The sequence below is a fragment of the Adiantum capillus-veneris genome, chromosome 22 (assembly GCF_014529385.1).
Source record: "Adiantum capillus-veneris isolate H3 chromosome 22, ASM1452938v2, whole genome shotgun sequence".
In the NCBI taxonomy this organism is placed as follows: Eukaryota; Viridiplantae; Streptophyta; class Polypodiopsida; order Polypodiales; family Pteridaceae; genus Adiantum; species Adiantum capillus-veneris.
The window spans coordinates 68,886,497-68,899,010 of record NC_140952.1 but is presented as its reverse complement, the minus strand read 5'-3'; positions in this window follow the sequence as shown (position 1 = coordinate 68,899,010).

Below are 12,514 nucleotides of genomic sequence, written 5' to 3'. Positions count from 1 at the left end.
TGTTCAAAGTGCTGTTTTTCGACTTGAGGATGTAGAGCTTGAATTGCTAAAGGAGTAGGTCCAAACGGCTCATCAAACGGAGCTACAAAGTGCAAGATGTGGAGGTTTGAAACTGGGAGTGTTTGCAAATCCGTACCAGATTGGGTAGTTGTGGCTGGAGCATCAGAGGTGAAGTGAATGCACAAGCATAAAGTGCTCATCATGAAGCATGACGGTCTTTTTAGATCGTCATTTGGAGTACTGGATGCCAAGATATTGCCAAATGAAGTTTCACTGGAGGCTAGTTTCGAGCCAGTTGGGCCGCCTTGATCAACGTGCCATAAGGTGTTTTTTGGGCCTCCAAGAGATTTTGGAGCATGATATGCATGGTGGTGAGTCAGCAGGAAGTCATAGCTCCTCGATCGCATGCCTGGTCGATTAGCTATGGCCTGTTGAAGTTGGTGCCAATTATAGGCGGTGTGGTAGGAGATGAACTTTTGCCGTTTTGATCGCATCGGTCGAGGTGCCCGGCAAATTCAAAAAACGGCGGTGCTTGCCCAAGACAAGGCCGAGGACCAGCTCTCATCTTACGGACCAACAATAGGAGTTATGGGCAAGGATTGGCAAGTTGTGGAAGATATGAGAAAATGGGGGTTTTTTGAGATTTTTGAATGAGTTTGGTGACTTTGTGAGTTGAGGGGAGCTGGGAGTTACCACGAGCCACCACGTGTCTGGCTTAAATCCCACATGCATGGAAGGGAGCACACATCGCATGCGATATAGGCTACGTTGGCGTCCTCATATCAAGCATCGTAGAGAGAGGAGCTCAGCAAGCTCTTGGAGCTATGGCGAAGCAGCATGGTCTCGTGTTAAGATTTGCACCTTCTCAGAGGTGGTATTGCAGCTGGTGTTGGGCGTTGTGGGTAGCCAACTGCAGCACTGAGTTATCCGATGGCTCACGGCGAACAATTTGGCAATGATGACATGGCCGACATGGTCGGTGTTCACTCTCCGCCTCCAATGGCCATCTCATTTTTAATGAGAAGGGGGCGTCCTACGGCATTGTCACGCCGCCGTGACAAGGGGCCCCTTCCCATGTGACTTGAAGCTCAAGGCCAGCCCAAAATAGTGAGAGGGGGGCGTCCCTCATCTATAATGACACGGGGTCTAACTCAAGGGATCTACGGTTGGCGCGTGATCGACGGGGCGGGGAGGGCTTTGGGCCGTTGGATCGACGCAGCAGGGGGGGGGGGGGGGGGGGGGGGGGGGGGGGGGGCAGGCTTATATAGTACTAAGGTTGCATAGCTTTCAACCAATCGCGTCAACTGGGTTGGATAGGTTGTGCGCCTGTGGAGTGGGAGGTAGCGTGGTCGAGTCACGATGCGGGCAGCTGGGGGTTGGATTTTTTTTGATACCCAAAGATGGGATCAACGGTGGATTGAACATCCACCGTAGATCCCTTGAGTTTCTCCCGTGACGCTTATAGACGAGGGGGGGCGTCCCATGCAGGGGGGCTAAGAATAGAAAAGTGTCAGCCTAAATTGGGGGTCCTGACATGCCCAAACGGGGAACTCTTTTGCCGGTTTGGAGAGCGGTTTTTTGCAGCTTTGAGGGAGCTCTCGTTTTAGGAGAGGAATAAGGTGGAGGAAGGGTTTTTCAAGGAGGAGAGTGCTCAGAGCCAAAGAGGGAGTTCAAGAAGGAATTTTTGGAGAAGGAGAAGCTCGGAGAGAGCTCTGGAGGAATAGTCCGGAGCCAACGAGGGCTTCGATGACTGTGTTTTTCATTTTTTTGCCGCTCTCAAGAGGAGGTCCATGCAGAGGTGAATTCAGTGGTTGTCCAAGTTTTGGTTGCTCGTCGTGTTCATGGCGACAGAGCCTTTGTAGCCGAGGTTTGACGGTGTTATAGATGATGTTCTTTGCCATAATTGAAGTGAATCATACCTGTTTTCATGTCGTTCCTTCCACTTTCTTTGATCTGTTCCAACAATCTGGTGCCGGTGTTTGAGATGCGTGTGCCTCCTCGGGCCTCTGTGTGTGGGAGAGAGAAAGAGAGAGCGGTGTGCGTTGCGACACGGTCGTAAATGGGAAAGATTGGTGTGGTCTACTGTCAATTGTGTGAGTTCTGAAGGTAAACTCTAGTGGATTGGGATGCAGTGATTATCCTGGGCTATAGAGAGGCGTGTTGTTTGAGTGCTGGGTGTGTTCCCCTTTTTCCCCCATCCAACATGCAATGTTAGACATTGAAATTTGGAGAACTATAATACAAGTTCCTCATCAAAATCATAACCTAAATACTTTGAATTTACTCTTGCACATTAATTTTTGACCTTTAAGTCTCCAAATTCTTCATCACAAACATCTTCTTTGATGTCCTTGGTTGGATAATCATCATCATGATACATTAAAGTTTATTACCGGCAACATTTTCTTCTCAACACATGTTATGTCCCTTATCCTCCCCCACGGAAGACTTCTTTATCAAGTACATAGGAAATTGATTAGTGCAACAAATGTTATATGCAAATTAGAGAACACCTGTTTCCATCAAAGTTGTGTGTCTCCTTTGTGTGAGGTTGGAGGATTATACGAAATCTCCTTGGCTCCTTCACTCTTGAGCTAGACTTCCTCTTTCTTTCATTTTTGTCATAGTTATGAACACCTTTTGGCCTACTTTGAACAATTCGTTGTTGTAAATACTTCTTTTCATCCTGAATATGAGTGTCTAGATATTGTTCTCCACATTAAGAGCATCAAAATTACAGTTTTGAGTTTTAAGTGCCTACAAATTGGAAGGCAACTGGAATTTGAATTCTTATCATTGCTTCATTTTGGAAACATTAATTGATTGCTAGAAACACTATAATTAGCATCACCACTTGTTTCATCCTCAAAATATAATCTTCATACTACCTTTTGTTGAGCATATATACTCATCATGCCTTTGAGCATGACTTCCTTCTCTTGCCCACACGACCTTTATGCCCTTTGTGTGCCTCATGAGGAAAATAAAAAACTTGGAAAATTTCTCCTTTGCTGTACAAATTTCATCTACCATAATGCACTTTGAAAAATCTAACAATCCAAGTTAGTTTTTGAGCGTAACTTTGTATGCAATACTTGGCACATGTAATGGGACTCCTTTATGTAATGGCCGTTCTTTCCACAAATACAAATTTTGTTTTCTTCTTCCTTGCCATTGTTTCTCTTCTTTATGTGAAGGCCATTCTTTCCACAAATAGCACGTTTGTTTTCTTCTTCCTTGTCAGTGTATTTCTTATCTCTTGAATCCTCCTCCAAGTATGCTAATGTGAAGTTTTCACATAGAGAGGTAGTTCATGTTTGTTTTTTCACTGCCTCTATGTGGTAGCTGACCTTTGACCACATGAATTAGGGAGGATACATGGCTCCATTCAAGGCCATAGGGTGAGAATCTTGATTGAGGATGGTGCCTTTCATAAATTCTTACATAGAAGCTTGTTAACAAAGTTACATATGCCAAGTCATAGAATTTCCATACTTACCAAAAGTGAAATTGGTTTATGGTGAGAATTTTGCGTTGTGGGTGCCATTGTTTCAAGTGTGGAAAGAAGGCACATTTGTCACGGGATTGCGCATCCAAGGACAAGGGATCCACTTCAGACAAGGACGAGGTCAAAGGAGAAGGGAAAGAGGATGATAGTGACAGCAACCTGCCAACTTCAAATGTCAGGACAAGGGCAAGGCCGGGCTAGGCAGTGTGGAAAGGGAGTCCAACTAGGGCAAAGGGCTAGGATCCATGCTATATAGTGGGAGGTTGGGAGGTGGACTCCAAGGCACTAGTTCCCCCAGTCTCACATTGGTATCAAGAGCCAGCTAATTTTAGGGAAGGCGTGGAGCACTTTTTGCATGTGCATGAGGGCAAGGCCGTGGAACTCTCTCCTTGACAGTTCTCGATGAGACCTTGTTCGGTGGGTAACCCCGCTTGAGAGGAGAAGGGCCGAGCTTCGGACCTGCGCCAAAACCCCCGCTCTCGGGCTTGCCGGATGCACGCGGGCCTGCTGGGAATTTCACGTTTGTGTGGCGGCGCGTTTCAACCAACACCCAAGGCGGGCTGAGAAGTTCTTGCACCTCGCGCTGCCTGCGAAGAAGCCATTGACTGTGCAAGCGTTTTTTTTTCACACAGTGGGCGCCCACACCCATTGGGTTAGTGGCCAACCTACTTTTTTTAGCAAGCAAGGGTGGGTACCCATAGCAGGGATCCCCCCTTTTTATTCGTGAACACATGGGATTGTTTCCCAGGCCCCGTATGCTCGTAGTACCGTCATGATGGTGCAAAACTGCAAACAGTAGCTTTGAAATTTATTGCCAACTGTGTGGAATCGACTTGGTGCTATTCAACGGGTAACTTTACAGTCTTCTAAAGATCGGACTACCAACAACATTTGTGGTGGGTGCTTTCAAGCAATTTGGACTACCAACAAAATTTCCGGTCGCTTCAAGCTTGGAGCACCAACGAATTAGTAAGGCTAATTACCGGTGTCAATGGGATTCTTTATTGATAATTACCGGTTGTGGTGCATCCTACATCTACGGAACATCTTATCGACCTCGGGTATTTTTCTTGCTAGTCCTTCCATTGCATTGTGTCGCCATGGATTCAGATATCAATATGACTTTTGATTTCGAGCATAGTACGCCGGATCCTGCCCATGATGGCTTGTGGCCGGATTCTCTCAAGGAGAGTGCCCGCGACGCTATGGCGGGTGACCACACTTATGAACTGCTTGATATTCATGAATTTTGTGCACTTCAGACATGCATATCAGTCATGGAAGGAAATTTTGCATCTTTAAATGAAAACGTCACTAAATTATCCACGTTAGTGATACAATTATTGCAACTGCAGTCCAAGGGTCCTGCTGCTGACACGCACATGCATGAGCACATTGCTCCACAGGGGCAAGAGGGAGATGACGCTCCCTCAGTGTGATTTGGACCTATATATTAGAGTATGTGTTGGAATTCATATTTTGTTTTAGTGTTTGGACCTCTATGTCAGAGTTCAAGAGCACATTGCTTCTAGTGTGAAACCAACCTTGCACCGTCAAAAGCTTTGGATGTAGCATGCACAATTCAATGCGTCCATAAGATTTTGGACCAAATGTGTTCCATATCATTGTCTTGCTGACTACTTTGGGATGTTGGGCAAGATGTGTTCCTAATCCACTTTCTAATGTGGCGGCACAATCTTGAGGTGGAATGCTCATGGCAACACAAGAGGGGGTTGCAAAATCCAAGGTGTATCTAGTATAAAATGTCTCCTAGAGTGTCCATGGTAGATTCTTTATGAATTGATCTTTCTATGCTTAATTATCATGAGCTGCAGAGAGAGCATTGGAGATTGCACCTCATAGTATAATGCATGTTATTGATATTTGTTATTATGTGCAATTTGTGAATTTAGTAAGGTAGGGCAAACTCCTACGTATATAAGAAAGGCCTTGGGCCACCATTAGAATCATCTAAGTTAATTCAAGTTGGTTTTTCTCAATCTGACTCTGAAGTTATCATGTTGTGTATTGCATTTTCTAATAGCCGGACAAAGGTGCAACCAATTTACTATCACACAAAGGTTGCACCAACCATTTAGGCATACTTCTAGCTTGCTCATTTTCAACCCTTTTCTCATTAAGTACTTCACATGCATCTGCATCATCAATAATTGGTTAATATGTGACATTATTCAAGGCCTAGATAGTCAAATTTTCTCCCTCATTATGCTCTCTACAAGTGAGTACCCACTCTAAAAGGTATGTTAGAATTGGATTGAGTTAGGACTCATGAAGGGCATTGAAGTGACTATGGCCAGTTATGAGGTTTATGGTGTCAAAGTCCATCCTTGGAATTGAAACCTTTTTTCCTAGGCCAAAGCAGGCTGAAAAATGGTTCAATTGATTGTTCTAATGTCTAGAGGCTTCACTTTTGATTCTCTTAATGGATAGAGACATTACCTAGTTTGGTTAGATAAGTCATCACATATTGTTTATGGTCTAAGCTCTAATTATTGGGAATTAATTAAATTTTATTGGGTGTACTTGCTCATATCACTTCTATACAAGTGGTAATACTATTAGCAGGATCCTCTTGAGCAAGTCAATGCTAACAAATAGCATAGCATTCCACCTATTGCTAGGAGACTCAGTTCTTGGCAAGTAGCTCCTTGTATTAAAAACATTTATTATCACATAGTTCTACGTATGTGATAATAGACTAACTTTTGGTGCTTTCTTATGATATTAAGATATCTCAAAAGGCATATACTCTCAATGTTTTTATAGTAAACTATATTTATTGCAAACACACACACACACACACACACACATAGAGAGAGACAGAGGAGATCGATATGGTATGATCAAAATTTCTTAATTATGGAATACGACTAGGTTACAAAGTAATTAAGATGTGGATAGTGGACTGTAAATCATGCAGTCATAAAGAAATAGGAAAGAAATAAAGACTGGTCATGGCATTGCTAGAAACAAATCTTCCAAGGAGAGGTAGACTTAATGAACTGATTGAATTTAGCAAAGATTTATAAAAAAATCTATAATTTAATCATCATAGAAAGAATTGATTGGAAAATTGAAACATTCATAAACTGAGTCAAACCATTTTTTTCCAATGAAATTGACTCCTAGCAATCCAATCAACATAGTGGGAATTGCCAGTGCTAGGAGAGAAAAAATCATGAAAGGAGGTTCTCCACAAGGGTGCGGGGTTTGTAGATTAATATTCTTGAGAAGAAGCTACTCACCACTTTGCAAACTTAAAAAGAGGAGATACTTGAGGCTTGCACAATTGAGCAGGTTTACTACTTGATTCATGAGTCTTTGCCAAACTATTTTTGTTAGGATGTGGGAAGTTTAAAATATGAGAGTAAAAGTAGAGTACATGATAGTATAATCATTAATCCCCAAGGCTATACATTTATTGGAGTTAGGGTGCTTCTTGACCAACTACAGTATGCATGAGGTGCCAAGCATATAGCTAAAATTGCTCGAGGATGAAGACAGAGGGTGAACCCTATTTTGGTGGAGCTCTTGTGAGACAACTATCTCACACTCCTTATTGAATAATATTATCAACGGAATAGATTTAGTGTGTGTAGGTTAGTCTATTGTTGGGTCGGCCACATGGCGTGCAACCCCAACAACCTCCCACTTGAAGGCCAATGTTGCCCAAGTGGCAACAAAGAAATAAATCCTATACAAAACATATACAACTTGTGAAGCATCGATGGCTTCACCCTACACCCATCAACAATATGCAGTGTGAAAATTGCTCGGTAGCTAAGCCTTTTGTAATAGCATCCATAGGTTTGTCATCTGCACATAGCTTGACTAATTCTACACGCTTGTCAGTCAAGAAATCTTGAATGAGAGGGTATCTCACATTGATGTGTTTCAACTTGTTTTGAAACACGAGATTCTTCATCAATGCAATAGCACTCTCACTATCACAATGCAAAATTGGAACCTCTTCAATGCCCAAATCTCCCATTAGACATGCTAGCCATATGGTCTCTTTGCTAGCATTTGAAGCTACAACATACTAGTGTGAGAGGACATATAATCTTGGAGATCTAACCTCCAAGAGATGGTTCCTCCCGCAAAGATGAAAACATAGCCAGAAGTGAATCTTTTATTATCCACACAACCTGCATAATATGCATCCATGTAACCCACAATGGATGCATTGCTATTACCAAAGCATAAACACCTGCTTGCTGTATCCTTCACGTGCCTGAGAATATGCTTCACTACCTCCCATTGCTTTTTGCCATGTATTTTCTCACCATTTCCACAACAAATGCAATGTATGTTCTAGTGGCTACCATTGCATACATGAGACTACCAACTGGTGAAGAGTATGGCACTTCAGTCAGTTTTGCTTTTTCAACATATGATTTGGGAGCATTCGCATTGCTAAGTTTTAAATATGCTTAAATTAGGGTGCTCAATGACTTCCCTCCTGGATAATAAAACATTGCAAGACTTTTTGGGTGTAACTTTCTTGAGATAATTCAAGGAATCCACATTTTCTGTCCTTCTTGATATGCATGCCAAGAAAATGATTTACATCTCCCAAATCTTTCAAAGCAACTGTGAGCTAAGCAACTTCTTCAATTGAGCAATCTCTTCTTTGATTTCCCTAGTTATTAGCATGTCATTTACATACAAGATCAAGATGATAAGAGAGCCATCAGTAAGCTTCCGAGTATACAAGCAGTGATCCTCTTGGCTCCTTACATATCCTAGTGACTACACAAATTTGTCGAACTTTTGGTACCATTGCCTTGAACCTTGTATGAGGCCATACATTGTCTTTTTCAATCTGTACACCCAAGCTCAACCCTACTTGGCTTGTCAAATTTGACTTCAAAACCCTTTGGGGTTGTCTCATGTAAACTTCTTCATCAAGATCCCCATGAAGAAACGTGGTCTTCACATCTATTTGTACTAGCTCCATCTTCAATGGCTATTAAACCAAGCATGGTGCACAATGTGGTCATCTTGACTGCAGGAGAGAAAATCCATCAAAGTCCACACCCTCCTTTTGCTTGAATCCTTTGGCAACCAACCATGCCTTGTACTTAGGCGCGGGATCTTCTATTCATTAGCCGCAATGGAGTTATACTATGATTGCATAGCGTGCTTCCACTCCTCACTATCTTCCATCTGAATAGCTTCTTGGTAAGCAAGTTAGTGCGTCGTAGTCTCAGTGACAAGCATATAATCAATTCCTAGCTAAAACCTCTTAGGAACACGTGAGACACTAGTAGACCGTCTCAATGCATGACTGGTAGATTCTGGTCTTGTAGGAGCACTACTAGTGGTAGGTGCATCACTAGTAGACTGAGCTATTTTGAAGGCTGTGTCCTCAAATTTGACCTTTTTGTACTCAAATCCTTAGAATCTAGATTGTCTATTTGTACATCTTTGATTCATTGAAGATTACATGTGAGATACGAATAATTTTCTGAAATGTTGGGTGCCAGAGATGATATCCAATCTCTCCATCTGCACCATAGCCCATGAAAATGAACTTATGCAATTTGGGATCCAACTCGAAGCTCTTTTGGCACATGAGAGTATTCCTCACACCCAAACACACGTAAATGATCATAACTTGGCTTATTTCTCGACCATAACTCTTTTGAATTTTTAAATTTCAACGGAGTACTCGATGACCTATTGAATAATATGAATTGTAGTCAATGCAACTTCTCCCCAAAATTTTGGAGGTAATTTTGCCATAGATAGCATAGCAATGACTCTTTCTTGAATAGTCCTATTCATGCACTCAACAACACCATTTTGAGCAAGTGTGTATGGGATAGTAAACTTCTATATTAAATTGTTGTCTAATCCCTCTACTATTGTAGAAGTCCTTGAACAGTGTAGAGACATGTTCTCCCCCATTGTCAATTTGCACAACTTTAAGCTTCTTCCCTAATGGTTTTCAAGCATGGCAAGGAACTTCTAGAATGTAGAGAATACCTTGTCTTTTCTCTTCAAGAGATAGATCCTGCATACCTTTTTCATAGAGTCATCTATAAATGGCAAGAAGTAATTTGCCCCCCTTAGAGTCTTATGTGGCATAGGACCACACAAATCACTTTGAACTGGATCTAGAGGTGCTCTTGGTTTCTATTCAATGGCGAGGAAGTCAATGTAATTTCCTACCATAGATACAATGTTCACACAAAAGAGGTCAAAATAATCACGAACGTGCAAATAACCAAAACGCCGAAGAGTTGTAATTCCCTTTGGACTAATATGTTTTAGTCGGCTATGCCATGAAGGAAACTTGTCTACATAGATAGGATTATTTTTAATATCAAAGATACAATGATCTGTTTTTGTGACTTTTGAGTGTGATAAGACTAGCTTTACGGATCATCCATGCACCATTGCCAAAAACTATTGTGTAGCCCAAATCATCCAACTGTCCAACAAAAATCAAGCTCTTAGTCAATTTAAGTACACGTCTGATGTTCTTAAGCACAATATGCATAGGAAGCTTCACATCACTAACAGAAGAAAACCATTCTTTGTGAGGCATCATGTGAAAGCTAGCATCAAAATCAAGTATCCAATTATGCACATAACACTCATCCTATGTGAGCAAGGCATCTAGGATAACATCAATAGTGAAAATCAACACGTCTGAGGGAGTTGTGTGTGTGAGAGAGATGGCAGCAAGAGATGAAGACTCAACTACATTGATCTCCTCAATCTTCACTTTGCCCTTTTCAATGTCAAACTTTTTTTGAGACCTTTTCGCACGCCCTCGCTGCCCTAGCCTGCCCCCTGCCCTTAGCCCACCCCCTCACTCCCCCGCTTTTGTTCTCTTGTAGACCTCCACCTGCTTGTTGGTTATTTTTTTTCAGCTTCTTGGTAATCGCCTTGATGCTAACGCCCTCTTCTTTATAGCACCAGACACAGAATGGTGGTCTCTACTCCACCTCTCAGAGACTCTACAGAAGCCCCCTCATCTGACACTGTGGAGTCGACCCTTCGACTTGCTCTTTCTCCAAAAGATCAAGCAAGCCGAGGTGGAACACTTTCAAGCCACCTCGGTTATCGACAAGATCATTGGTACTCGACCCAGTCGAGGCGAGGTTCAGGATTTACTTCATGCCCGACTCCCCAATGTGGGCAAGATTATCGATGTCCAGATCCTCGGGAGAGGACATTGCCAAATAGAGTTCGAGTCTCTAGAGATGACGGCCAAGGTGATATTGATGAGCTCGCTTGGCATCCAAGTAGCTCGAGATTACTTCAAATGATGGCATCATGGTTTCGACCCTACTATAGATGTGCTTGAGAAGGAGGCCAACTTGCCTATTTCGGTCTGCTTCCCAGTCCTAAGGAGAGAGTATCTCCCTTTACTTCCTAGGATTGGTTCCATGGTTGGGAAAATTCTGGAGTCAACACATACTGTAGCTTCCATTGTGGCCAAGGCCACATGTCTGCCTTACTGTGTGGGTTCTTGTTTGCGACACACACACTCCTGCTCGAAGGTGATACTGTTGCCTTGGGTGAGTGGAGGTTGAATCAGACAGAGTGTGGAGTATTCGGGTCTCCCAAACTAGTGTTTCATTTGTAGACAGATGGGCCCCCTAGCGAAGGCCTATCCTTGCACGAGATCTTGACCCACAGTGCCTACGCAGCCCCCGGGGGATTCACTCTATATACAAAATGGGATGCCACCTGCGAGCGGACAACTTTGATAAAACCCCTATATACGACTCTATATTAGGGAATGTGACCCCCCTTTCTATGCTTATACGATGTTCAATGAAGAAAACTATCATACCCCTATCTTACATATAAAATTTAGGTATCACATTATCTAACTGAGTAAAACTAGTCAAAGAGTGTGTAGCATAGTGATTGGCAACATACTAAAAGGAACCATTTCTATTGATAACTAGATGTACCCTCAATATGTCTTAGTTTGACTTTCAAACTATGCGCCTGATCAGCCTGCACTCTGGCTACTCGTCCAAAACTAGTGTAAATCAAACCTTGACTTGCTCCAAATCTGCCCTTATCTATGATCGGCTTGATGCAAAATTTGATGCGTGACTTGAAAAGAAACTTTCCCTAATTCATCCGAGTTCTAGTGCACACCGGTGACCAATCGCTACAAGTAATTAACCCAGGTGAGGTTCCTTACCCATAAATATGATACCCCTTTCCTTATTTTTAAGCTTGGGAGATAAATTATTGGGGGCCTACCCCTAACTTATACGCTTATGTAACGTGTAAAAAACCCCCCCTCCCCTGCACTTACGTGGTGTGATAAGTTTTCCATGGTGAATCCCCCGGGACGCAGCCTCCCAAGGCTAAGTAGGCCCAACACAGATAGATACCCAAGGCACACAGGCTGGTACCTTGACATAGGCCATATCAGCTAGCTCATGGTTGGCAACAGGTGCCTTGCCACCGGCGACAAGGATAGGCTCGCCACACTGCTCCCCTTGGTGGTCGACCTCCTGTAGCTCAGCCTCATTGGGCTTTGATAGGGAACCATTTTGACCCCCTTTAGCAGGACCCCCCCTGAGGAGGCTACCTCCATCTTATCTTCGTCGCCCCCATCACCTCCATCATCTCCCCCTCCTCCACCGTCAGACGCCTCCATTCCACGTCCTCCACCTCCCCCTCCCCATCCTCCACCCTCACCCCCACCTCCCGCCCCTCCTCTTTCCCTGGTGTGGCGCCCTCAACCTCATCTCCCGACCCATCCCACACTCCTCCTCAGACGCAGGGGATTGGGCACACATCTGCAGCGAGATGATCTCTTGGTGGTGCTTTTGCTACGAGTCTCATGGCTTGTGAGGAACAGACCCATCTAAGGCCTCCACTTCTATTTCAAACCTCTTCTTTTGTAGCAGTCCCTCGGGGGTTGACCCGCTTTGACATTCACAGACGATGGTAACTTGTTTGATTATAGCTTCACACTCTTCCTAGAAGATTCTTCTCCCG